General features: G+C 42.9%; 1 protein-coding gene and 1 long non-coding RNA gene across 2 annotated transcripts in view; both read right to left on the bottom strand.

Moving 5' to 3' along the window:
- The window catches only part of ZCCHC24 (zinc finger CCHC-type containing 24), a 107,019-nt gene that overhangs the window by 45,192 nt on the left and 37,408 nt on the right, over window positions 1-24,419 (bottom strand). The gene's annotated exons all lie outside the window — the stretch shown is intronic.
- LOC118169392 overlaps window positions 1,115-24,419 on the bottom strand; it is a 32,895-nt gene continuing 9,590 nt past the window's right edge. Inside the window, exon 2 of the long non-coding RNA XR_004752061.1 lies at window positions 1,115-22,035. This is a non-coding gene — a long non-coding RNA (uncharacterized LOC118169392). The remainder of the gene's footprint in view (window positions 22,036-24,419) is intronic.

Genomic DNA, 24,419 nt, shown 5'->3' with positions numbered 1-24,419 from the left:
TTTTCTGCTGAGTTCACTTCCGATACAATTAAAATCAGGGCTGCAATACTGCCCCGGATGAACAGTCATAGGAGAGCTATAATGTTACTGATGTAATGCAGACTTCCCCAGCAGCTGTGGAAGTCCGAGGCTGTATACCTATAGCTTTGCTCTCATCCAGTTGAGAACTGGCAGGCGGCCCATTTGTTGCCTGCACAGCACCCCGAAGCTGCTGCAGTCCTTGTGTCTCCTAGGGAGCATTGCTCTCCAGAAACAGATGCCTGTGCACGATCCAACCAGTTTACTTTTCTTCCTCAGATTAGCTCTTCAGCTGTGAAAAGATAACAGCGAGTACAGATAGTTTCAAAGTGCTGATTTGCCTTTTGTGGTGGGTTAGGACACTACTCTCTGGATGTGACTAGTGTTAAAACCTTAAGCAAGACTGACCAGAAGAACTCCTTGAATATGCCCAAGTTGGACTTGCCAAGGAAATGGTTTTTTACTTTCTCTTTCTCTCTCTCCCTCCTCTCCTGGCACCTTTTTTCACTATATCGTAATGGTGGAAAAAAAGGAAAGTCAAAGAAGGGAACAAAAGTAATAGATATGGGATGTTCATTTGGTCAGACTAAGTGATTACTTTTTTTCCATTGTATTTAAAATCCCAGGATTTAGCCATTTTCAGAGTGGTTTGCAAATGCTTGCTGGTTGCATTGAAGTAACCAGAGTTACTGTGTAGTGACCTGCTGCTGCTTTTTCTGCATGAGAACAGTCTGCTGTCGCTAGCACGGAGCAGTTCAGCAAACAGATCTGATCAGAGAAAAGACTCTTAAATATCACCCTATACCTGGTGCTTGCCTTCATAGTTGGTTTAGGTGGTTGTTTTGTTGGTTGTTTTTTTTTTTTATTATTCTGTTGGCAATAGATCCGTAGTGTTCTTATTTCTGAGAATGTACATAGCTTTTGTTAAAGGTTACTCAGATTCTACAATGCAACTGCACTCTTTCAGAAGTTAAAAGAAGTCAGCTAGGTGGCTTTTTTTTTTGTTGTTGTTGTTGTTTTTTGTTTTGTTGTTTTTTTTGTTGTTGTTGTTTTGTTTTGTTGTTGTTTTTTTGTTTGTTTTTCTTCTTCTTTTTCCTTTTTAGGGGAAAAAAAGTAATCTTAGGTTCCAGTCCTGTAATTGGTTTCAAACAGCATGACCTGTAGTACAGTTGGAAATTCCCCTGAAGTTTTAGGAAAATCTTCATAGGCACAAGGACCCGACTGTAAATTCACAACCTTAAAGCTGTGTTTCGTCACTTAGTGTAAGCCCAGAGCTGTAACCATGGCTTCATATTTGAAAGGGAGTGTATTAACCGTTCAGTCATTTTCCTTTAATGGTATGTCAGATAGTTGTTTATTTGGAAGTAAACATCAGCCTTACCATATGTACTGAGGCAGACACATGCAGTCAGAAGGACCTGCTCTTCCAGCATGAGCCAACGAGAATAAATAAATTTTCTTTATATTGGCTTGGGAATGTTTGTACTAGTTCAAATACAGCAACAACAACAAAAAAATCCCTTCTACCACATCTCCAAGAACCAGGCATGAATCTGATAGAGACATCTGTGACTGGAAAATGTGCCACATGCTGGCCAAGTTGTCTCTGCAGAGTGAAATATGGGATAAGTGAAAGCACTTTCCTGGAAAAGTGAGTAGTAGTAAACTATACAGAAGTGCGAAAGAGGCTTCTCCTCTGCTCAGTGATACTTCCTGCCAAGGCAGTCCAGGGGAGAGATGGGATGAGGAGAAACATTCTGGGATGAAAGGAAAAGAAGGAGGAGAGAGGAGAAAAGCAAGTGGTTGAGGGACTATAGAAAATGCTATGAAAACAAGATCAAAAACAATGTTTCTTCAGCATTCAGATGTTTTTCTTACATTTTTGGTAACACATTGCTAACTCACCCCAGTGTGACGGCCAGCCAGTTGATGCCCTGTCCTGGAGTGAGATGGCATAAAGGAGGAGAATAAAGCATTTTGGGGAGGGCTGAACTGAGCATGATATCTGTAGGGAAACCCATATGGCAACTTTGGAAGAGTTCTTTTCATTTACAAGCTAATCAAATGTTATTAACAGCTCTTCAGATTCAGAAATGTTTGGGCTGTTCAGCACAGGTTTCGTCTCAGTTGTCAATATACTTCTGTTGAGTTCTTCCTGAGAGGGCTAAAATCTGAACTGGTTACTCTAGTTGTTGTAGCATAGGTCTGCAGCGCATCTAATAGCTCTTTTTTCACTTGGAAAAGGCCAGGAGATTGGTCTGGGAAAATAAAAGCTTGTCAGCCTTGCTGTGGTCCCTGGAAAAATCATGGGGCAAGTCTTCCTGGAAACCTCTTCTGGGTACTTGAAGGAGGTGACTGGGAGCATTCAGCATGGACTTCGTGAGGGTTAATCATACATGATTGCCTTTTACGATAAAATAACTGGTCTTATGGATGAGAGGAGAACAGTGGGTGTCATTCACTTTGACTTAAGGTGGCTGATAATATCTCCCACAGCACTCTGGTAGCTGAGTTAGGATGTTATGGTCTGGCTAATGCGGTTGGAAAAAATCTGGTTGGATGACTGGGCCCGAGGGGTAGTGGTTTGCGGGTCGTACGCTACCCAGATGGCAGTAATGCATGGGATAACGCATGGGCCTGTCCTTGGACCCATCCTGTCTAGCTTCTTTACCACTGATGTGGATGAGGTGATGGAGGGCTTGCTCATCAGGCTGTGGGTGACACCAAGCTGGGGGAAGCAGTCCATCTGCTCCAGGACAGGGCTGCCGGTCGCACAGACCAAGGCAGGCCAGAGGAATGGGAGGATGGAGACTGCAAGAACCTTGGTAAGTACAAACACGACGTCCTGCCCTGGGATGAAGAGCCAATGCCAGCAGGACAGGCAGGGCCTTGACTGCTGCAGGACAGCCCTGGGGACCCTGGTGGGCAGCAGAGGGACACAGGTGAGGAGCGCACCCTGGCAGCCAAGTCAGCACCCTGGGGTGGGAGGAGAGGCTGGCGGAGCCGTGCTTCTTCAGCAGGACATACACGCTGGGCAGAACCTTGAAGCTATCAAGGTGCAGAGCATACATTTGGAAAAACATTTTCACCATAAGGCAGTCAAGCAGTGAAAGCAAGGCTGCTGAAAAGGTTGCACAGCCTCCTGTCTTGGAGCCTTCTGAGATGGGACAAAGCCCTGGGTAATGCAATCTAATCTCACAGCTGACCCTGCTTTGAACAGGAGTTTGGACTGGAAATCTCTTGAGTTCCCTTCCAACCAGAATTATCCTGTCATCCTAGGAGTTGCGTTTTGCTGACTGAAAAACTAATGAACCATTTGGCATTACAAAATCAGGAATCATTTACTGGTTTTGTTTCATTTAGCCATTCTAAATTATACTGAGGCTAATACCTGATGTTAGATCATATATGTCAGACCTTCTTCCAGTCTTATCACCTTGTTTGCCATTCCCCTTCTCCCACTATTTCACAGCTTGAATTCCACTCTATCTCAAAAATGTTATGGGAGAGCTTAAAGCAATTTCCAGACAGATAGCAATAAAGAGTAGAGATTCAGAAGACTGTTAGGAAGGCTAAATAAATATTGAGACTGTTTAGACACAGTGAGTGAATAAGTACATGACAGAAGTGCAGCGTAAGTAAACTGGAAGTTCTCCTAGCTGTTTTTCACATAGGAAGGTGTTAAATTAGAAAATAATGTCCTGAAGAGATTTAAAAGAAATATGCCTTATACAATGCATTGTTCCAATCTTTGGCCCTTGCTGAGACCAAGAACCAAGCAGGAGTTTATAGAAAAGAGTGAGAACAATGAATTAGGCATGGTAAAAACTCTTCTGCAATTAATAAAAACCATTATACCTCAGGACATGTGGAAACTACAGCTCATAAAACTTATCTTAGTCACATTATTTTAAGATTCTGTATCCACTAATGGATTTTTTGAATACTTCTTGAAGTGTGTGGGCAGTCCCTGCCCTTGACTAGGAGTGATCTATGCTTTGAGGTTGTTCTTCTCTGTGCTTAAGAGGTCCGAGAAAAGGTGCTGGGCATTGACAGGTTTTTGGCAGCGTTGGCAGAACTCACAATGCAGTTGGGAAACGGGTTGTGGAAGATGATGAGTATGGATGGGGCTGGAAGAAAGTATCCAGCAACACGGTGCAGGATGCCATAAGAGTATGGTTGCTCATAAAGATAGGGTTGTGGAGGACTTAGTGGAAACTAAGATGCCTCTAGGAAGAAGGCACTGACAAAGATGCTAGTGTTGGGGGAGGGACAGAAGAGGATGTAATCAGAATAATAGAGAGGGACAGAAGAGGATGTAATCAGAATAATAGAGAGGGATCTGAACTTAACTCTAAGTGGCATTGAGCTGCAGGCATGCTGCTATTTTAGTCCATCTCCTGGAACCGCAGGGTTATTTACTGGAAATCTAGCTTGAAAATGCATTCTTTGTGTAATGCTCTAAGTAGGAAGCCACCCCAAGGGATGTGAATTACCAAATACTGTGACGCGCTGGTGTAGAACATAAACCCAAACAAACCAGGGCTCTCAAAGGCCTATAGCTAAATATTTATTTCAAAGTCAATTTAAAAACAGAATTTTCATCCAGCAAGAGCACACAGTAATCCTACAGGTCTCACTTGGCTCTGATATTTCCTCACACCGCGTTCCCAGCATTTTAATGTTCAAAGCCTTGGGGTCTGCAGTGGGGTCAGTCCTGTCTGCTTCAGGTAACAAAAGGACACTTTTTGCAGAGTCTAGCAGTACAACAGTACTTCATTATTCAACACAAGTTACAAAAACTAGTAACTCTAACCTGGCCTCTTAGGAAAAAAAAAGACATGGAGCAGACAGGAGTTGTGATTTACACCAGATTTTCACAGATGTTTAATAATTAAAATGCCATTTAATTCTTCAACCAGCCTCATATTACGGTTCCATGGAATTCATCCAGTAGTAATGTGGCAAACTTACCTTTTGTGAATTTGAAAGACCACAAATTAATATGTTTCTGACAAAAAAGCTTTTAAACATTTGCGTTTCTTTAGAGAAGTTTGGGAATGCTCACTCCTCTTACTGAATGCTTTTTCATTTGTAAATAACCACAAGGACGCAGATGCAATCATTTTTTGAGCATGTGGTCGTCCTGAATGAGAATGCCTCAGCATTTATCTTCATCTACAAAACATCGCTCTCTCCGTTATATCTTAATTCTTCACAGAAATGTTATTAGTTAAATAAAATGCTGTCACAACCAAACAGCTGCATTAAAAGTACTCAGGTACTAAAGTAGGGAACAGTAGTGTACGCTGCTGTTTGTGTAGTTTGGCGTTTCCACCCGCAGCTTTTTTACTATAAAAAGCTAATATTTTTTGGTATAGCAGTTCAAGGGTGACCAGATTTCACAGATTAAACTGTGGGAGTCTGTTATCGATTCTCTACATCAAAAAAGAAAGATACAAGAGCTCAGTGAGTTCCCCAAGACTGGCTATGAGTTTCTGGTCACATGCTCCATGTGTTTAACTGGCTGTCCAGGAAAGTCAGCCCTCGTTGCCACATTCGTTAGGCTTCCTAAATTTTAATTATAAAGAAAGGCTTTGAAAAGGTATGACTGATAGGACAGCAGATGAAGTCTTTTTGATGAATCTTGTTTTAATGAAGTTACACAGACCAGGAGGCTGCTTTACAGAGGTTACTGTCATGATGCCCATTTAACACAGGAGAAATTGAAGCATGGATGGATGAAAAAGGTGTGCCTCACGTCACCCAGCTGGGCAGGGTGGAGGGGAGACCCTAGGTCTCCTGGCTCTGGGCTTATTCTGGATTTCAGGCATTGTATGTCTCCAGGTAAAAGACAGACTTGGAAATGCCTGTCCCGACAAATTGGTTCCTATGGATACGTTGTCATTATTAAGGTGACCCCAAGGCAGGGCAGTGTAGTGCAAAAATGATGTTTCTCTAAGTCTTCTAGACTTGGGGCCTGATTTATTTGCTCTGAAGCAATCACTTTTGTCTTCCTGTTAGGACTGCTGCCACGTGGCCCCTGACACTGCTGAATCATCCCCTCACGCTCGTACACACTGGTATTATTTATTAAATGAAACACTTATGTCAACAATCAGTGCTTGGCAGCAGAGAAAACATGACAGGAAATATCTTTAGTATCAAAAGGGTTGTTACACAGCAGGATGCATGCACTGCTTGAAAGTAGAAGTTTATGGCTGTTTAGCTAGGTCTTTACTGATATGCATCTAGAGAAAAGACCTAGATTACTGATAAGGGGCCAATTGGTGTGTTAACGTCCCAATCTACCCTGCTTCTTTAAAGCTCGGTAGATTATTGTAATGCTCTTTGGAACTACAAGGTTCAGATATAAAATCAGCAGCAACTGCAAAAGCACACGTACCATTTTGCTCCCCAGTAAATATTAAGGCAGTGCAAGAAATGGGAGTTGTGTTGCTTGAACACAGGGAATAAAACACAGATGTAGCATGCCTATAAACCTGGAAAATTGCAAGCTGAAAGCAAGACGTCTGTTGTGATGAGAAACAGTGGGACGTGAGTGCCCGCCGGTTCCCTAAGGTTCCTCTGTACATTGTAGCAAAGTGCAGGAAGTTTATTCCAGGTAGCACCATCCTGAGACCCAGCATCTCCTGGAGGCTCTGGGGGGAATGAGGAGTGTTCAGTTGTCCAAGAACTAAGAGCTACAGGATTTGGATTGGGATCTGTTTTTCAGTCCTGTTGTCTAAGGAAAAAAGGGCCACAAACCACCTTGTTACCAAATTTAAAAATGTCTGTAGGCAAATTTTCCTTTGGAAATTCTGCCCTGTGCAGTTACCAGCACAACCTCCTGCTCAGAAATCTGCGTTTCCAGAAAGCCACAAAGCAGAGACCTACAGGAGAAAGAAAAGGCCATTTTACCTACATCAGGGCTTACGTTTCCCTGGGAAAGCAGACTTTCCCAGCCAGATGTTTAGCTAGAAGAAAAGAAAACAAAACAAACAAGAACCCAACTCCTCTGGAATTTCACCCCTTGGATGCGAAGCTTTTCTGTCCCGTCCTGTTGGGCAGCTCACGCTAAGCTTCGGTTTCTGTTCCGCAGTCCCTGTGTCACCAAGTGACCACACTGCGAGCTTTTCCACACATACTCTTCTGCTTGGTTTGCCTCTCTCTTTGTTCCACTGGGATTGAGAATTATTATTTTGCTCAAAGGGAAGAACGTCAATGATTATGCACAAGATGAATTCAGAACCTGCTTACTGGAGGTGCACACCTTAAAGACAAACATCCTGTCATTGTAAATCCCAGGGCTGCCTTTCTTCTGGAGCCTGCATTTGGAAGTTGTGGAAGAAGTCTCTGGGTGCTCTGCTCCAAAGTCATGATTCAGGGCTTTGCTTATTAAGTATTATGTAATACTTATTTAGTTACTCGATAATTAAGATTAATAGGATGCTGACATTATACATGAGTGCATGTGAGGAAAAACCCCAACCCAAAAGATTCAGAGATGTTTTCCATAAAAAATGAGCAGTGGGCTCAGGGTAAAATTAAAAAAAAATGAAAAGAAAAGAAAAAAAATGAATCCAGAAATACTGAATGCAGGAGAGCTTATAAGCATCCACGTCCATGGTTTGGATTCTGTCCCTTTTATAACTGCAAATCCAGAGATTGGCTGGGCTCAGAAACTGAACAGCTTGCTCAGGCAGGTTCAAAGATTCTCTGGTCTGGAGCTGGAGATCCAACTTATTTCCAAGAATAACTTACATCTACATTTTTCCTCTTGTCCTCCATGGGCCTAACTATATTGCTCTTGGCTTATGGGAGGTGCGTAGACATCAAAAGGGATCTTCCATGGTAAAGCAGTGTATTTCAGACACTACAGAAGAACAGTGAGGAACCAAGTCCTTTGAGTATTTTGAAATGATGATCTAGATTTTAGAACAAATGTCTGAAATGGGCTGGACTTAGTGTCACAGCCTGGTGCCTCTTGCTACTCCACGCTACAATGAGTAGTGAACGAAAATTAGGTTACATTATCCCTGTCCTTATTTACCGTATTTCATGGGTTTCAATACTATTTTCTGAAGCTAGAAATGTAGCACAGAAGACGGACCAAACCCAGAAACAACAGTGAGAGTACCAGGCACTGCTTTCTCTCAGCATACCTACGCTACTTTGTTCTGTTCTGTAACTTGCAGCTCAGCCAGGCTGAGGTGATAGCGGTGAAGTGCAGTGAGACCGCAGAGCTATTTTTCTTAGCTGCTAAGATATGGTGGATGTGTGTTAGGCAGAACATATATTCTTCCAGGCGTGTCTCAAAGGGTCTGCTCATGGAAGTGTTTACGTGGAAACCACAACTCCCCGAGGGAAACAAAATTAGGGAGGAAAATTTCTGTCCACTTGCTAGAATTTGCTGTAGCCTCCAGCATCTGATTCTGTTGCAGAAAGAGCTGATTTTTTTTAAATGATACATTAGAAGCTGGGGAAAACCATGTGTTGGAAGCACACAGTCCCTGTACTAACCAGGTTTTTAACTTGGCTGCAGGAGCAGTGTGTTCTGCTGTTGGAATATATCCAACAAATCTATATTCAGCTGGAATATTTCTAACTGAGAGAAGCTACATAATGGAAACAGAGAAAAAATATTAATGTGAAGACGCATTTTTAGCCCAAGATGCCAGCCACCCCACTGACATAAGTCAGGGCTGTGCAGCTGCTAAGGATGATTCAGTTAGGTATCTTTGCACAAGGGAGACCTAAAAAAATTATCCAACCCAGTTAGTGCTTTTTTCATGCTGTGGGAAGAAAGAGAGGAAATCTGTTTTGCTTTGTCTTCTCTCTTTAGGTGATGGGGAGGGGTAAAGCAGTTTCCCTGGAACTGGTATGAAAGCTTATGGAGGCAGGAGCAGATGTTCCTGAGAAGCTTCTGGATTTTAGGGGAGTGGAAAGGCCTGGGGTATCTAATGCCTCCCCAGTCCCAATAGTGAAATGCCCCCCAGAAGAGGAAATAAGAGAGAGCAAAGATGCACAGAGGTAGAAGATCGCTGGTGTGAAGGCAGCGACAGTAATTTCAAGTAGTTAGCGGCAACTGGTTGATTGCAGCTACAGGAGAGTTACACGCGTTACAACAGCTGGCATTTTGGAACACGGCCTACAAAGTACACTGAAATAGCGAGTCACCTCAGATTTCATTCAGCCATTTTACGTGTCTGTGTGCACCCACGGCAGGTTGGGCACCAGCTCCCATTTCCCTCCTGCTACAAAAAATAAAAATAAAAAATCCATGTTCAATTTACCTTCGCTATACTTTTACATACCTTTACCTTCAAACCAATGCAAAAAGGCTAGAAATCTGCTATAAAAACAAAACTAAACTGCAATTTCTCTCCTGAGGGCCCAAAGAACGGGCTGTGAACAGTACATCTCACCGCTGCTTAGCCTGCTAATCTTCCAAGGCTCTGAAATCTGAGACCTTGTAAGCTACACTGAGATTTAGTGTGTGCTTCGACCAGGGGTTAACTCTGTTAAACTACCCACCCTCCTGAAGCTGGTTCTTCTCCTGCTTTTAATAAATTTTCAGGCCTAAACCCAGTAAGAGTCGTCTTCTTCCGCTCAGGTTCTTCCCCTTGACACACGAACGTTAGCTTTACTTCTAGAGCCTGGCAATGCAGAGGCATGTATCCATACCTCCAGACAGATAGGAAAGAAAAGGCACAAGTAGTAACGCCCAAATCTGTCCTGAAAGTTCAGTTTCAACCAAAACAGTGGTTTAGCCTGTAAATATTGAGACCTGTGAGATAGAAAATTTAAATTAAGGTGGGGGCTGCTGTTCCTATTCTGCGAGAACATGTAAAATAAGTTGAGTGGACATTCAATGCTTGCAGATGGTTATAAAAAATTTCAAAACAGTATCCTTCCTTCAGGTCATGGCACAAAAGATAAATGAGTCCAACCAAAATATCAGTAGGAAAGCAAGGGAGAAGGATAAACTTGCTCTCAGCATGGGGAGCTGGGTCCCAATCCTTTATCTGGCAGCTAGAATCATCATCATAAAAGAGACAACCAAAAGAGGTCTCTGTTATATGGGAGAAGCATTGTGGAGCGCTGTTTTCTGGAGCTGGCTCTAACCCAGAATCTCTTGTGTGGGTGAGACTAAGAATTCCTTTAAACTTGACTTGGATTGCAAGGCATCTGTAGAGCATTACTGTTCACATCCCTGGACCACCAGTTCGGCATATGGATAGCTTCAATGAATATGTTGGCTTTTTGAGGATTTTTTTCCCCCGATTTAATGTTGTACCACCATCTCTTCACCAAGGGAGTGGTTTCCTCCTTTGTGATGTGGTAACTTTTGCCAGTTTTGGAAATACCAGCTTGAAAAAAGATCTACATGCTGTTATAATTAGGTGAACCAAAATGCATTTACATTATCTAGTCACAAGGAAGTCACTATGATCTGCAACTGAGCTTTGCAACTTGACTGGCTTGCTTTTTTTGCACAGCTTTTTTGCTTTTTTACACTGAGAGCTTCAAGGGGGGAAGGTAAAGGATGTCTGAAGTTGTACCATCGGACATGAGATAAATGTTGATGGAGCCAACTGCATGTAAATGAGCATTTTTAGACCTGACTTGGCCCTGCGTAAGTGAGGTAATGAGCTGCCTTACAACATCACGTTCATCTGCGTGTTTGAAAGCACGCTTCCTTTCCTAGCGAGGATACACGAGCTATGGAAAGAATTCTCTCGCTGGCAGCAGAAAAATCCAGACCAGAGCCGCTCTCCTTTGTGCAGCCTGCTCAGCGCAGAGATAAAGTTCAGTGCCATGTGGTTTTGCAATCGAGTTCACCGCGGGGGCTGCCGGTGTTTACTTTTGGGGACGATGGAGGCGGACGCGGGAGGAGGGAGCACCGTGGCCATGCACTGGCAACTGCTCGACGCCCCGCTGCAGGCCTGCCCCTGATGGTTTGTGCAGCTGCTGGACGGGGTCTGGTTTCAGGGGACATGAGCTGCAGGAGCAGGTGGGACTCCCGGCCGTGGGTCCAGACACGGGGCAAAGCAGAAAGACAGATCTGTCCTCTTTTCAGAGTGGCAAGAGGTCTGACAAGGAAGCACTTGGTGAGCTAGCTTAGCTTTCCCTGGGAGGCGAGCCCCCAGGATCCCTGCAGAGCCACCTGCCAGCTCCAGGGTAACAGGATCCTTTGTAAAGGGTGGACAAAATATGCTGGAGGACAAGTCCAAAGTTAGGAGAACAAATGTGTTGCACTGCTCAACCTCTAAGGTAATTACTGCAGTAATTTTTCTGTGTACTAGAAGGTCTTTGTTCGGGTCCCTGTGTATACGCACATCCTTTCAACTCATCAGCTCTGACACGCAGTGCTTGCCAAGCTAGGGTTTAGTATCACCCCCCACATCGTGGCCTGAAAAGGGACAGGATGCTCTTTATTTACTGCCATTCTGGGGATCCTTCTCGAGGGCTCGCTATCAAGGTTTTTACAATTTAAAGTAATTTGTGATTTAAAGCCACAATAGGCAGGCCAACAACAACAACAGTTCTGCTGTTGAGCTCTGTGCAAGTTTGCATTCTCTGCTTTGTGTTCCCCCTCTCCCCTGCCGGCATTTGATGCGTTTTGCCAGTAGGCAGGTATCAGATGTGATTTTCAAAGAACAGGAGCTTCTGTGATTTTCATTTCAAGTAATGTTTTTATACTGAAGTGTGCAGATGGGGAGAACATCCTGGGGCAAAAACTCTGCGGTCAGGGAATAGGCCCGGAAGGGCTGCCTGCCTGGGACTGGAGGCGTTGGCTTCGCGGTGTGCGCCTTACTCCTCTGCGTGTCACTGAGCATCTGTGAGGAAGGTTAGTGCTTTGGTTCTCAGGCAGAAAGCCCTGTGCTGTGGTGGGGCCCTACCATGCATCTCGGGCTTTGTGACCCCAAGCTAATAATTAAAGGTTTATTGGTATCAAGTTAATCGCTTAAAAAACAAACAAACAAAAAACCACAAACAACTCATTCTTCATTTTCTGTTCGGGCTGTAGACCTTCTGTATGATATATTCCTTCAAACCTGGAGGTTCTGACTGTTTCTTTTGGAAGATGAAATGTTATTGAAAGGAAGTTTATGCTCAGGAGGAGAAAGATGGAAAAAAGCTTTTAGACCATGATCTCGAAGTGACCTTATTAGCCCCTCTAAGTAGGCAGTTCTCCAAGTTATGGCAGCAATAGACTGTAGGACACTGCTACGTGCCAGGTCTTCCTGGCCTCCCGTGTGCTATATATATTTTTCCCATAGTCTTCTTTGCACTCTGGCCAGGCAAAGATTTGTCTTCAGGAAAAGTTCTCAGGACAATTGGAGTCTCCTTTAGTCCAGCCCTGAGCTCCTCTTGAGTCTGTTAGTTTTGCCAACACAGATGCTGGAGAAAAGCTGGCATGAAGGTTACTGAATGAAACTTGTGAAAGGAGCAGGGGACACTAAGCAATCTTCGTCCATGTATGACTTAGCTAATTGCTAACCAATACCAACCACTGGCTTCTGGCTGTGCCAGCTCTGCATGACGTGCCTGGGCTGGCAGGGAGGAAACTACTGCCGCAGGATAAAGCTGTACATCTATTTATTTCATTGTTTTTAGTACACTGAAAGTTAGTATAATTAGAGACCCAGGGTCTAATTGCCCATTGCGCAATGATCTGCATGCAGAAGTGAACTTGTACCTTTCTGGTGATCTTTTCTTTCTGTCTCTCTTGACATATGCTTGATCTTTAAAGTAGGAAAGTTTGTCCATCTGCATGTGCTCTATTGAGATTTACTCATGCTAAATAGGTGTGTTCCATATTTTCTCAAAGAGAATAGAAAAAGCAGGGACTAATCTTCCCCTTCCTCTGTATTTTGGTTCTGCATCTGCACTTGTTCCCACCATCACTTGCTTGGATCATGATGAACAGCACAGGCAACAACTTTTGCTGTAGCTAAAACCAACGTAGAATTAAAATTTCCTGGCTACCCAAAATCGTAGTATTAGCAGTATGACCAATCAGGTCATTTTCAAATGGGCTATTTCCCATTTTAATTGTTTGAGTATATTTCTTTTCTAACATGATATAAATCTTTCTCGTTTGCTAAGCTAAGCTTCAGAAAAAAAATGCAGAGAAATAAAAATGATCCTGAATGTCTTCAACCAGCACAGCCCTCTTGTCACTGTCAGCAGAAAAGCCCAGCCTTGATGATGAGAACATGCACTGGTACTAGCAGAGGAACCACACCAGGGAGGAGTAGAGGCAGGCCCTTGCCAACTTTATCTAGCAACTAGCATGATAGTTCTCCCTTCAGTTTTCTTTGAAATGCAATGAGAGGGTGTGTTGGGACACACAAACAATATGAACATGAATAATATTAATGGCAGCAAACAACATGAAGCATTTTAGCTGCAGACTGAACTCAAGTCTCGTGTATGGCCGTGCCAAACACAGCCTCAGAAGCATATGCCAGGGTTCGTTAATGATGCCTTAGTCCGTAAAACATGTCCTCAGCTGAGACTTCAGATCCAATTCTGAATTGAAACCATTTAGTTCTGATATTAATACCCAAGCAATGAGGCTGACACATGTCAAGAGAAAAAGCTGGTACAGTTCTTCTCCACTGTGCTGGTGAAAGGGTATTTCATTCTGAATCACCAATGCCAGCAGCTTTCTATAAGCATTTTTATGAAATGCAGATTTTTGCTCTTTCAGCTCATCAGAAATGAATGCAAGCAGTTTTCTGTATATTTGTGGAGGAAAACAGGCAGCTAGGCAGACCTGGACAGTAAGCATTATAAAGGCAGCTTCCACTTTATTTGCAGTGTTTGGGCCTTATCCTAATTGTTGTGTCAAACTGAGGAGTGACATCAAAGTTGCTCCAAGAAACGGAAATTACTTTTAACCCACATCGAGTTCCTTAATTCCTCAACTACAGCATAACCCTATATTCATCTAGTATCATCCTGCTAGTAAAGTTGTTAGATAACATCACATAACTTATCATCGAGGCAAATTCTTTCTAAATTTGCAAAAATTGAAGGTAATGTACTTTTCTTTATAAGAAAATAATTCCTTTCACTAAGCTCTGCGGTTTGTCTGTGGTGTCTGATCTGGACTTTTATAGCATTCAAGCATTGAGGATATAATTCTTTTTTAATGTGGCTAAACAGAGATTTACAAGAGCAAACACGATTAATAGGAGACAATTATTTTATGTAGCTTAGAGTATTTACACAGTGTTTTTACTCCTGAAATGCTATCCATCAAAGACTGATTGTGTTATGAAGAATACCTATGTAAAAATTATATCTGTTCAGGATGTCTGATCCCTCCAGGCTGGTTTCAAAGCTTGCAGAAAGCCACTGGGCTTTCCACTGCCTTCAGACAGGCTTTAGATTATTCCTTACTGGTCATTCAGTGGAGTACAAGGCTACCTTTGTACGAGTGGTAAGAATTAACCTCTGTGGGTCTTCTTTTTTAAGATGAATCAAAGCATTTGCGATACAGAGGTCTAGATTACATCCTTGCTGGCAAATCAACAATACCTGTCTTTACTTATATGTTCCCTAGGAATGGATCATTGCATGTAGGAATCCAGAGACAGAGCTCGTATGCTACTAGTAGAGTCTTTAAAGGAGGATATGCAGCTAAGGTGTGGACAGGTAGAAATGAAGAAGCTCCAGAGAGCCAAGCCACAGTCTAGGCATCAAAAATTGAAGTTCCTCTCAGAGCTTGGTTTCACTTGTGGTTCATTCTGCATACAGACTGAAAAAAGACGTGGCTATGCTGTACTGAAGAATGAGCTGCTGTGGATTAATGGCAGCCAGGTAGTCCCTTAAACTGAGTGTTGTACAAGTCCTCAGTTACTCCCAAATTCTGTTTGTCTCACGGTCACTGGTGTGTCGCTGGCTGGGTTCTCTGCATTTGGGACTTAGGGGCTTGCTTTGCCCGGTCACGCTAAGAGGGAAGTTCTCTCTCACTCCTCAGCTTCCTGGTGTCACGAGTCACGTTACTAGATTTAGGAGAGAGTACATTGAGCTATATGCAGGAAAGGACTAAGACGTAAGACTTATGAGTAGCTACTATGGGCTTCATGTTTTTGGGAGCTCTACCGTTTTGTGTGACAATGCCACCAGCCAGCCCGGTTTGGTGGCAGCAGCGCCCTCAGCACAAGTAGCCACTCCCTGGACCTCTGGCAAGTTGCAAGGCCAGGCTTAACCGTGCTGTTCCTTAAAAGTGACATAGCCACAGGAGTGGATTTGTGACAAGATGGCAAAAGAACAAATCCCACCATAAAAGAACAACAATGAAAGGCCGTAAGGGGGGAAAAATGAATTCCAGAGTGGGTTGATGTGCTTACGCAAGACAATTTACACAATCACGGCATTGTACAGAGAAACAAAGATATGGCCTTGGGGAAGCTGCTGCCATTTTGTAAGTAATAGTTAAAAAATGCTTATACTGACTGTACCAAGAAATGCCCGTAGAGGCAGGGGCCCCAGTGAGGCACAGCAGGCAGCACCCCAGCCTGGGAGAGCAAGCAGACATGGCTCCCTGGGCAGGAGCCTGGCCCTTGCGAACACAAAAGGCTTTATACCCAGCTGCATGCCCTGGCTGTACCTCTGAGCCGCTGGCCTTCACTGAAACCCTTCTGGGCTGAATGTGTTCATAGAGACGGACAGGGACAAGAGGTTTCACAGCAAGAGCTTCCATCCTCACTTTTTGTTATTGTCTGCGTCTCTGGTGCGTTCGGAGCTCGGCATGCTCAGCTGTGTTTTTAGAGCAAGTTCGTCCAGCACGGCTTCTTTGTTCCTGTTCTGCTCCAATCTGCTTGTGTTTAGGCTTCCCCAGCAGGGTGGGAAAGCTCCACGAGTGTCAGTAAAACATTAGGTTTGGTTTTCTTCTTTCAAGCTAAGAATCCAGCAAACGATAAAAAACACTCGCAATGAAGTGTTGTGGAAAAAGGTGTTTTTGCAGCTAGGAATATAAATTATTGATGACTAATTTGGGAATGTGGTAGCTGACATTTAAAAACAAGCAATAGCTCCCCAAGGTCATCAAAGCAGAATGCCTTACTGGATGAGCTGGCCTGAGAGTGCTGCACTGAGTTTCCAAAATGCTGGCAATTAGGCTTGCAGAGCATGGGAATCCAGTTTGATGAAGAGATTTACTGCAAGATCTGTTGCTGAAATCTCAGGATTTCTTTTCTGCCTGTGCTAATAAAGATTAAGATACAAGAAAAAAGTATTTTTTTTAAAGTAACAAAACAAACTTGGGAAAATGATCCCCAAGTGAGAATTGGGTGAGATTTAGGTCTATGTGGCAACATAAAAGGAACTGTTAATTCAGGACTACCGAGAGCATTTAGGATAGTCACAGTAATGTCGTTCTCCAAGAGCTCTGCTTAGCAAACGTCTAGCTGTAAGCCCCTGCGTTGTCGCTCCATCATCTTAGGGAAGGAGCTCACCAGCATGGCACACCACGTGAGGAGGAGCACTGCTCTCCTGGTGCTCCCATCATGGTCATCTTCAGATTTTTCTGTGCTAACAGAGCAATGCTCTCTATCAAATTCACAATGTGGCCAAAACCATGGAAATGTTTCTTCTCCTCCACTGTGTTTTTTAAATAATTTGGTAGACTGATATCCACATACATGCTTCTGGGAGGTTAAGCTGATTTGTTACTAGCCTGCCTGATAAGATACTCCATGCTCTTTTAGTAACTAGTGATTACACAGTTTTATTTCCTTTTTTTTTTTTTTTTTTTTCCTTGAATGTAAATCTTGCAGTATTAAAGGGCTCTATACTTCTATACCCAGAAAGTTTTCTCTCTGTGAAAGACAATTTTCCATCTCTTTCTGGCGGCTGCTGTGCCTATGGCTACAGAAGCATTTCTCTTTCAACCTTAAAAAGAAATAATAGTGAGAGAGGCAAACCAGTAATTAGACTGTGGAATTGACCTCAGTGTTGAGCATGGAAGCTTCGTGACAGACTCATTTAAAACAGGACATCACGAGAGGGAAAATCCTGCGTTAGTGGATGAACGCCCTATCCTAGATGGCCTAGGAGGCGTTCTCTGGCAGGTCGGCCGGGGGTCTGCTGCACAGCAGATCAGCAATAAACCCTGGAAGCTGTTGTACCAGCTGAACCATTAATGTGGAACGCGGGAATGTTGAAACAGATTATGTCCCCTGAAAAGAGCCTTTTTTGGGGTTGTTTGAAAGTTGTGCTTGTAATTGTTTGTTTGTAATTCCATAATGGGAATTTCAGGTTTGTGGATAAACAATGGGATAAGTGAACTAAGCTACACTAGCTAGTGTTTTACTTACTTTTGGGAAATCTTTTGTAAAACTTGACGTTTACATGACAGTTAGCACTGTCTTTCTGCTAGAAGATATTGAAAAGAAAGGAAATGAACTGTGCGGTCGTTTACACCCTATGAAAAGACATTTGATAGCTCAGAGAGATTTCTTGGTTTCTCTAGTGACTTGTTTCTAATGTAAGCTTGAGGTCTTTATATGCTGGTCACGTACTTAGCCAAGCACAACAGCAGCACTGCAGAGAAAAAAAAAGATAAACTGTAGGACTAAATCCATTCTGATGTAGCTTCATTGCATTCGGTGGAGCTAAGCCAGGAGAGAATTTGTCCTGGAGACTTTGGAACAACAACAACAAAGAAATATTAATATGAAGCCTAATAGAGCATTAGAGCTGAGACAAGTAACACGGATTTATCTGCAAGTTGCTTTCACTGAGAATGTAAAGAAAAATAGTAAAAGGAAAGTTTGTTTCCAAAGCTGTAGTAGGCATGCACAGCCTATCTCACCTTCTCTGACTAGGAAACGGACCTTTCCCATAGGAATCCAAAAATGTATCTTCCTATAAATATACTCTGTTATCTCCTGGTTTTGATCAGCTCACTTGTCCAGTTAGGTGCGTGCAACTGCTCACTTTCAAAATTGAGTCCTTGCCAAAGCTGTCTGTGCTGTCAAAGTAAATCAAAACTTAACAGTGCACATGTAAAGGAAAAAAAAAGTGTGTCACTGATCAAGACAATGACATGAATGACCTACTAGGACAGATACACACCACTTCACATAATAAATACATCATTCCTGCATGTGGTGTGACATCACAGATGTGCCTGAGCACACTTGATGATTTAGCACCTTTTGCTGTGAGATAAAGCTGTGCCAGATCAAGGCGGAAAGCAATCCAGGCAGCCAAACTATGAAATGCTTTCATAAAGACCATAAGTAAATAATTTAAGATAAAGTGTTCTGCTCTTTTCAATATTGCACATTCAGCACTAAAGGACAACAGGTGCTTCATGATCAAAGACAACTAGTTACAAAGATGTGTAGGGTATAGAATCAACACTCTGGCTTTTTGTGTGTGCATTGATGTGTTTTTTTTCATTCCTCACCCTGTTTTTGTTGTGTACCCTAACCTTGTTAGGCTCTGGGCATTTAATATAACTCCCTTCCATGTAATCCCAGGAATTTGATCTGTTTCAGCCCATCCAGGGCTCATAATTAACCTGGTAGTCTCCACTTTAATCTGGGTTACATTATTTCTCTTTTCTAACCCAATTTGATAATGGGTGGAATTTGTGGAGGTTCAAAGGCTAGGTTCAGATAAACATTCCCAGGCTTAGATTGCTATCAAAAATTTCTGGGCCTGCTAAAGTGACTTGGATATATCTAAATGAAAGATTCCTTTAACCTTTTAGTATCACCTGTGCTTTGGTTGTATGGGATAACTTGACAGTAACTGTTCCTGTAGTACTCAGCGTGTCTGTTTCCTGTCCCTCTGGAATTCAACATAGCAAAGGTCTATAAACATGCAACAAGATGAGAAAAAGCCAAGTATCCATACTTGGTCAGAGCTCACTGGAAGGTTAGCTGTAATCTGGTTCAAATACAGACTTCTGCAGTCACTAATATTTCATCTGATCCAATTAAATCAGCTGTGTCTGGATGGCTATTCTCACTCCTGTGACTGAAAACGGTCATCTCTGGTGCTCCTTCCGCAGTCAGCACCTAATGATCCATGACAACAAACTGTTGATTAGGTCACTACTCAAGTTTGAGGCACGTAACTGTAAGATTACTTAATCCTCCATAGCTGGCCTCGTGCTCTTGCCTGAATTCTGATTGCTGGTGCCATCGTGCTCTGGTCCAATCACCTCCACAAGATGGTAGTGCCTAGTACTAGCCTGTAAGGCCTGTACTAGCTAGAAATACTTGAGACAAAGTACAGTATCATTACTGAAACTAAAGGTCACCCAAAATCTTAGTTTTGATGTCTTCTTTCAAAGATATTTCCTCAAGGTCTGGTGAGTCCACCTGAAGCACACATGGTGATCGCTGTTGTGCGGTAGCTGCTGCCCACACTGATGCCAGACGTGATTATGGTCCTTAACTCCTCCCTTGGTACACAGACAACAGAACTACACGGTGCTGTATCATGCGTGTCACAGGGACGAGGAAGGATCTAATGCTGACTTCCTCTTGGGCTGTTGGTTTTATCACGGCACGTACCTTTCTTCTATTAACACGTATTTAACAAACAGGCACTGAGACAACTGCGGTATAGTGGTCTGCCCACTGCAATTTGCAAACTCTAGGTAAGGCTATAAAAAGGCTTGCAGGTTTGGGAAGTACCTATTTCTTGTTCATTTTCTCTTCCATTTCCCCAGAATTTTGCTAGAAAGAAAACTTTGTTTCACCTTTCCCTTCTTCTGGATCATGTGGATCAGAACAGGATCTAGCTGTGCATCTTATTTTAATCAAAACAAGCAGAGGAGCAACAACACAGGAGCCTGTTTTTATCATCTGAGAGACAGCTGTAGTTAAAGCAAGAAATAAATTGCAGTCTAAATGAAATTTCAGTGGTCCGGAGTATGGTTATCACCTGTCTCCAGAATGCAGTCCGAGAACAGATGCGATAGGTCCTAATATGCATACATGTGTTCTTGGGCGAGAATGATTAGGTGAGGACAACGCTCTGTGCTACCCTGAGGAAAGACTGAAAGGCTCAGTCCCTTCATCTCCTATCCCCTTCTACTCCCAACTCCAGGAAAACCAAAACAAAACGAAAAACAACAAAAAAGAAAAAAACCACAAGGCTTCTTCCTATAAATCCCCCAAACTTCAACTTTTGTTTGTTGGCAGATGATTGCTCTGAACAAGTGGTTGCAGATAGACGGGGTGAGAGAGCAATCAGGCAGGCATGCTGGCACAAATGTCGCTGTATTTAGAGTAATGCTGCAAATAGCCCCAAGCAGGTTAGATAAGAAGTCTATGCAAACAGTGTCCTAAGAAAAACTGGGGGAGGGGAAGTGGGGACTTAATGTTTTTTTTCTGCTTGCTGACCATAGTAAGGATCTTCTCATTTGTCAGAGGGAAAATGCAGTGAGACTCCTTGTTCCTTTGTGCAGAAGCAAAGCTTCTCGGCAAGAGGGTTTGAGACCCTTTCCTATTAACCTTTGTGTGTTCTGTGACTCTCTGCAGTACATGGAAAGTAAAAGCTGCAAAGGAGAAAGGTCTGTTAACATTTTTGTTCACTATTTGTGAGAAGCTACCTATCATGCTAGGCTTTGTAGAAACACATGGATGGAGGGAGTCCCTGCCCCAGTGAATTTACCCTCTGGATAATAACATGGATAGGAAAACTATGTAAATTACTTCTGTTTGGAAGATCTGCTGTGTACATGATACTAGCTCTTGTAGTCTCGGTACTGATTACAGTGGCTACATGAAGTCCACGCTCAAGTCAGACATTCTGTTCTAGCATTGTGGGGAACTTCTGGGAAAAAGAGGATGGTGGTGTTATGGTAGTTTCAGTGTTGGCTTTATGGACAGCACATTTTCCCCCTTTATTAAAATTAATCTCTCAAGATTGAGATTTCATTGTACTCTTTCAGTTTCTTCCTGTAATTTTGATGAAGAATGATTAAACTGAGTGAGTCTGCAGGCTTACAGCAGCAAAGGAAGGAGGCATGAGTTAAAAAACACTAGGACCTGCAAATAGCAGCTGGGCATAGATAAATTATGAGAAAGAACATGAATCTTCCAGATCAAATGAATTGAGAGAAGTTGCTTTTTCCGTTAGTGTTTTCACATGGCTCTGCCTCCAGGCTTCAGGCAAGACCAGAAGAAGAAGTGCCAAAATACCATGAGAAAGGCTGCTCTTGCAAAATTTCTGGCCTGACCAGAATAGGAAAATCTCATGAAAGACTGTTCTCGTCTGCTTTCCAGCCCTGCTTGGCAGGACCAGAAGGCTAAACCAGGTTCCACTTGGAAGTTTTGAACCATATTTGAATACGCTGGTTTCCCATGTCTTTTGTAAACAGTGTTCTGTGAATCTGTGGTATGACAGCTGTACTAACTTCACAACACTTATCCCCAGACCTGCGCGCACCAGCAGTGACAAAGCGCTTTCAACCCTTGTCTGCAAATTATTTATTATTTATTAGCAAGCAGAGATCCAGAGTCTATTGAAGTAGGAGCTGTACAAAAGGACAAAAAAAAAGGCAAAACAAAAAAACACATAGGCCACCAGTGTTTAGACTCTAATAGTTAAGACAGGATTTTGCCACAGTTCCTTGACTATAAAACATGGACGGACGGTATTGCTAACCCATAAGCACACAACTAGTCAGCATCCAACCTACATTTTTTGAATTTGAGTCCAGAGCTTAAACCACAAGACCATTCTCTCACATCCAAATGAATGTGTTACACATTACAAGAAGTCTAAATGCAAACAAAAATATCTGAAAAGCCCGTTGTGCAGGAAACTGGCTGGGATTCAGTCTGTCACCCCAGTGAGTTCACATTTAGCCTAATTCACTCCAACCACAGAAGCCTGCATGTTCTATTGTTGTGCCTGTGGTAGAGAGTAAGCAGAACTGATTTCAAAGTCACTATGCACAATGTCTGTGCTTATTAAAAGGCAAAAACATAACTCTTGGGTTCTGCAACTAGTAAAGCTAATGATGACCTGCAGGGAAAAAAAAGGAGGGTGGGGTTGAGAATTCATGACTGTAAAGTTGAGCCGTGGAACTACCAAAGGAAGGGAAGAAAGCTGGAAGAGCTTGTTGACTCAGCAAGCCTCCATGAGAAGGTCTCCAGGAATTTCTCCATGCCTTAGTGTCAGTCACTGAAAGCCATGTTATTTTCTCACTTTAGAGCTCACCATTTTTCGTTGCTACAATCTAACTGAAGTAGTAATGTGATTTCCATTGAACAACCCTTTTCCTCAATGCAACAAGCAAAAATGGCTGCCTTCAGTAACCACAGACACCTAGTCCAGTCACTTTCTATATTAAAGATATAGCACAAAACCCCTATGCTGTTTCCAGTGAATATTTTATTGTTAGGACATGTAGCCAGTAGCAACGTGAAGTTGCAGGGACACACATTTACCAAGGAGGACCTGGCTATGATTTTGAAATGCATGAATTCCCTGGGGACAAAGTGTGGGGTACTGCAGTGCCTTAGGGCAGACTGGAAGAGCAAAGGAATATATTTCTGACTGTGCTAGAGATGCCCCGTGCAAAGTCCATTAGGCAGAACAAATACAGCTCTGTTTTACGTGAGGCAAATGGATTCGAAGGGCACATTACTGCCTTCTTGTAAAAAAGGATGTTCTTTGTGACCAAAATTCCTCAGTACACTGCAGCTAAACTGGGGAGGTCCACGTACAATATCTCTGCTGTATTCCTGGGGCACTGCAGGAGACAATAGCAGAGTGAACAATTCTCACTGAACAGTAAATGGGATTATCTTTCTGTAGGCTTACAGTATTTTCATAATTTACTGAGCAGAATTGAACTGTCTAGGCTCTAACATGAGGCGGTTTGAAAGAGCAGCTTCTGGACCAGAAGTATGTAAAACTAGCCCAGAGCTTGGCCTCAAGTTGCTGTGATGCAGCACTGATGCTGTCACCAAAGCGTTACTAGTGAATCTTGTCGGCAGGATGCCATAAGAAAGACAGAGTCTACCATAGGAAACCTAAGGTATTTTGGAAGGTTTCTAACTTTTATTTGCCTTATTTCTTTTGTACAGAACAGTTGTCTTCCACTGTTGACATTTCCCATCCCTGTGGGACCAGGGACCTTTGTTACTGTGTGGAAGAACAGGGCATAGCAGCATAAAGCCAGGATAAGTGGTTATGATAAAAATTACTAATAGTATTACTCTTGCTCCACTTTGAGATTAAAGAGGACGTTGGCTGAAACTTGTTGAAAAAAAAGTGTATGATGTTAACTTTTGTTAGCTGACCAATGCATTCCTCAGGGTACCACTATTTTCTTCATTTCATCTGGTTCCCAAGAATGGCAAAATAGCGAACTGTTGTTTTCCAGAATCTCTTCTCCGTTTGTTAACCAGCCCCAAGTGCTTTAAGCACATATTCTCTGAACTAGCTGGGTTTTGACTGAAGAATATTTTCCACAGACCAGTCACACTATTATCCACCCACTGTGCCGGTTTTCTTTCCAGAAACACACTGTCAACTGAAACTACATGATCAGTACCAAAACAAATCACGATTTGAACACTTACTACCCTCCCACAGGGCGTAATCCCTTAATGGGCAGGACTGCCACTGCTTCTAGTGTCACTGCATTTCAAGGTGAGGTGGGGAGCTTCAGACCGAGCTCTTAGGAGGACGGAGCAGCATTCATCTCACATTTCAGCATGCAGCTGTGCTGTGTCACAGCCAGTCACACTATGAAAGACGGACAGGCACACGTAGGAATGATGTGAAACTACTTCACTGGATTCAGCTGGCTGGGGTTGATTACATCACAAAAAATTGTCAGGCATCTTACAGAACTCTTCTATTTGGATACAACAGAAACACGTGCAAGAGGCTGTATCTTGCAGATAGTTTTTGCAATACACAGCTTTTTTGTTCCAAAGCCATCTCTTTAAGAACAGAAATGACACCATTTGTTACAGGCAAGGCTTTGTGCATGGCTTCTGCACCAGCACAAGAAATGCAACAGGTCTGAAAACAACATCTTGGTTGAGCTAGAGCTAGTTTGAGACTCTACCAGAGGGCATATTACACCCCTTTTTGTGCACAGGACTTCTTTAGCAGTGCTGGTGGGGGCAGTTTTGTTTTCATTCTGGTTCCACCTACTGCAGTTGTGAATAATGGTGCCACAGCCATTACAAAAACCTTTGTGTATAGATGCCTGCCCACAAATAAATGCACTGATATCATCCACACGCGTACCAAAGGCCATCCAAGAAAGTGCCTGAATGCCAGTGACCTTCTTTCAAACCCAAACAGTAACTGCATCGCGGTTTCATGCCCATTAAGATTTTGCATGTCGTGTTTAAGTGTTTGCTGCTAAGATGGTCAAAATCTTCATG

This window comes from Oxyura jamaicensis, chromosome 6 (assembly GCF_011077185.1).
Source record: "Oxyura jamaicensis isolate SHBP4307 breed ruddy duck chromosome 6, BPBGC_Ojam_1.0, whole genome shotgun sequence".
Taxonomy (NCBI): domain Eukaryota; kingdom Metazoa; phylum Chordata; class Aves; order Anseriformes; family Anatidae; genus Oxyura; species Oxyura jamaicensis.
The sequence above is the reverse complement of the archived record's forward strand: the minus strand, read 5'-3'. Positions and strand labels throughout refer to the sequence as shown.